General features: G+C 41.9%; 1 pseudogene; it reads right to left on the bottom strand.

Annotated features, from left to right (window-relative positions):
* Nucleotides 1-262: 262 nt before the first annotated feature.
* Nucleotides 263-381, bottom strand: LOC111729369 (annotated as a pseudogene).
* Between the last annotated feature and the right edge of the window lie 3,548 nt (nucleotides 382-3,929).

The raw sequence follows: 3,929 nt of genomic DNA, 5'->3' as shown, positions 1-3,929 counted from the left end.
CAATCTTGATCCTAAAAGAAATTGCAGAAATGGAGCAAAGATTCTAATTCTACAAGAGAGATATTCTTATCAGTAAAAAGACTGGCTTACAGATTAGTCTCTATATACTAATTTCAACAAGGGCATGATTGTCGGTTTTATATTTTTCTTATTATTATTTATTCATTTATTTATTTTTACATGAGGAAACTTTTGGTTGACCTCACGGATTGCAAAGAACTTGTCAGCTTAAAATCACTTTTTTTTTCTTTTAAATTTTTTATGCCTACAGCACCTGGTCTTCCTAGGTGGTCTCCCATCCAAGAACTAACCAGGCCCAACCCTGCTTAGCTTTCGAGATTAGATGGGATCAGGCTTATTCAGGGTGGCAAGCCTGTGGCTTGTTGGTTTTAGACTAGGGCTTTATAGTATTATTGTTAGGAAGAGACTGGCTTTGTGTCATGGCCCAGGTATCCAGGCTACATCATTTGAAGTGAGGACAGTACTGTTTTCATAAACAGAGGTCTCCTTCATTTTCCGCTGCACATTTCTTTCTGTGAAATGATCTAGGTTGTTGGCATTGCGATTAGGTCTTTAGCTAGTCTGTTCAAAATTAGACAGTGTTTACTTCAGGTACAAAGACCCAGCTGGAGTCATGACAAGATCGCTTGACTGACCAGTGTGAATTATGTGCCCATTAACAGACTGGCATCTATGAAACACAGGGAGACCATGTGACAGATGGGGATGATGTACTGCTCTCTTTGGAATGACAAGTGCATATCACTTGATAACATGCACATAAACACGGAGAAAACATTGGTCTCTCTGTATCACAAGGTGGCCGAGACAGCCTGCTAACTGACCTCCAATCAAATGACATGTCCATATTACAAATCTTACTTGAGGTCAGTGGTATAAGCAGCCAGACAATGATCCTTAATTCACCTTCTGTTTTGTCTGATGTCAGGAAACCTGCTTTGTGGCAGTGGAGGCGGAGGTTACATATTGGCTGTGCTTAATCCTAAGGCTGAGTGTGCTGTGAGAAGGTGACTGGATAATGGTAGAAACAACAGCCACCATTTTGCTGTACTGTAGGTAAAATACTGAGTCATTTTGATGATATCGTTTCATGGCGAAAAGAACAGCTGCCTCAGATTCCTCTGTAGTAAACCTTAGACAAAAAATTCTCAGATGAACTAGCTTCACAACCATACAAAGAAGGCTGAGATATTGACATAGAGACAGTTCCTTCAACTTGTGCTGGAAACTCTTGGTTTAGGCCATCAGAAGAAAAGAAGTGGGAAGTCACCTGAAAATCTTGTAGCTAAATTGCGGGAATCTCGTGATATTCACTTGGTTGCCTCATTGGAATCGTGCGACCATCAAAAGCCTGCCTGAGGGCATCAAAGAAAGATCATGAGACATTGAGTAATGGTGTGGCACTCACTTTTAAGTTACCCTTGTACGTTCCTTGATAAAATTCATATTAACACTGAGAAAAGAAGAGTCCATGTGAAACAGAGCAAAGCCAAGACAATCACCTCATGCCCTTCAATCTAAAGTTCAGGTCTACATGACAAGACTTGCTTGAGGACTGCAGCGTAGGCTACCAGACAATGATCCTTTAGGTAAGTGGCCTGAGGTTTTGGCTGTGGTCAGCCAACCTGCTTGAATGCAATGGGAGCTTCTGTCACATGTTACTCACACTGAAATGTGGAGGCTGACACTCTTTGAGGAAGCTACCTTAGAGCAGTAAAAATAGCAGCCGCCATTTTGCTGTATTGTAGCAAAAATGCTGAGTCATTGTGAGCATAACTCAAAAGTGTTTCAGATGTGACTCTTGCACTATTCTTTTATGTGGAACTTAGGCCACTACTTTCGAGAGGGAATTGTTTAACGGCCAATACATCAATGCTGAAATATTGAAAATGTGCACTTTTTGAGACGTGTTTTGAAAACACTTAGTTGTTAATAAGGGAATATAACTAATGTGGAAGTCAACTGAAAGTCAATCACTAGGGAATCATGTGGCGGTCACATGAACACCTCATGGGATTCACAGGGGTCATGGAAGACCCTGCGGGAATCGTTTGTCAACCACGTGACTAGTCTTGTTACTGTGGGCCTAGGTTTTCACTCTCCTTCTTAGAATGAACCAAGCTAGCGTACATGGTACATTTTCCACTCAAGTTTTCATTGAAAATGAGACTGGCATGGTGTTGTGTTTTCAAACGTCCATTTTACTCCCCTTGATCCAGGCAGTGGACAGAGTCATGGTCCATGGACTTCTATCGACTGGTTTTTTTTCTACCACGATGGTCTTTTTACTGTGGGCTACATTCTCCACTAAAGGTTCTGATATGAAAATTTATGCCAGATTTTGCTGGCCCAGGTCTTCACTCTACTTCCTGAAAATAGGAACAGTGCTTGACGTGCTTCTAATCTCCCCAATTAAGTTCCTAAAGAAGAGTCCAGGCTCTGTTTTTCAAAGTGCTCACACTTCTTTCTCTTATCGAGGGAAAGGCTTGGTGCTGTAGTGTATGGTAAACTTTCAATAATTGTCAAAAGGGAAAATTGGTGACATGGGACCAGGTTGTGCTGAATGGACTGTTAGGATGACAGAAGGTTGGTGCCGTTAGCCTAAATTTCTATCATAAATGCTTTAAAGGGAGGATAGTCTTGGTGCCACAAAAACGAGTCCTCTGTTGTCCTCCACCTAAGTGATGGTATCTTGTTTGTGTGTAACAAGTTTTTTCCAAGAGTGTCTCATAACTAGGGCCAGGTCATTTGTTGTGGGCCTAGGTCTTCAGGATGGACTTTGTTACCAATTGAATGGTAATGAACTTGAAGGCCTGGAGCTGACAACTAGTTCCTTTTAGAAGCCCCGGCTAGGTGCTGATTTCCGCAGTCTCCGTTCTACTTTCTCTTCCATAAAGAAGGCTATTTGCTGGTTGCCTAGTACTGAAGGTGACATTCGTTCACAGAGGACAGGCTTAGAATTGTGTGCTCAGGCCACCTCTTCAGTCTCTGTTTGGAAATACAGAAGAGATGCTGTGGGCCAATTACTCAGCTCTACTTTCTGGAAATAGGAGAAGGGAATGACACTGCAAACCATGGTCAGCACTCTGGTTCCTGATTAGAAATCCAGGTTGGAGACAAGGTCCTAGTTCTCAAGTTAAGATTCTCCTACCTAAGGACATGCTTGCCCTGGGGTGTATAGTCTCCTCTCTAATAGATTTGAGAGAGAACAGGTTTATTGCCATAGGTCTCAGTCTCCCTTATAATTTTTAGAAAAGAACAGGCTTTGCGCCTTGGTCTGGTTTCAACACTACACATCCTTTCAAGGGAAGACATGTTGCTAGTATGAATGTAGGCCTCCATTCTTACTTTTGTTCAGTGAAGACAGCTATATTTGTGGGCCATGCAAACCACATGATTTTCTGTTCACAGAGGCTACTTTGGGTGTAGTTTAAGTAGTTACATCCTCTAGTTCCTTATCAATTATACAAAACTTACTTGAAGTCAATGGTATATGAGGCCAGACAATGATCATTAATTCACCTCTGGTTTTATCTGTTGTCAGGAACACTGCTTTATGGCAGTGGAAGACACAGTCTTATATTGGCGGTGTAGAAACCTGGAGGCTGATTGTGCTCTGAGAAAGCGACTGGATAGCAGTGGAAACAACAGCCCATACTTTGCCGTATTGTAGGTAAAATGCTCATTCATTGTGAGCATAACTCGTCATGGTGGAAAGAACAGCTGCCTCAGAATTCTTCTATAGGAAACCTCAGACTACAAATTCTGAGCGGGATTGGCTTAACGACCATAAAACGAAAGCTGAGATTTTGGCATGGAGGTAGTTCCTTCAATATGTTCTGGAAACCCATGGTTTAGGCCAGCAGAGGAAAATGAGGTGGAAGTCACCTGAAAATCTTCTAGCAAGA

Source organism: Pteropus vampyrus, unplaced genomic scaffold, assembly GCF_000151845.1.
Source record: "Pteropus vampyrus isolate Shadow unplaced genomic scaffold, Pvam_2.0 Scaffold259, whole genome shotgun sequence".
Classification (NCBI taxonomy): Eukaryota; Metazoa; Chordata; class Mammalia; order Chiroptera; family Pteropodidae; genus Pteropus; species Pteropus vampyrus.
This window is presented reverse-complemented; position numbering and strand designations above follow the sequence as displayed.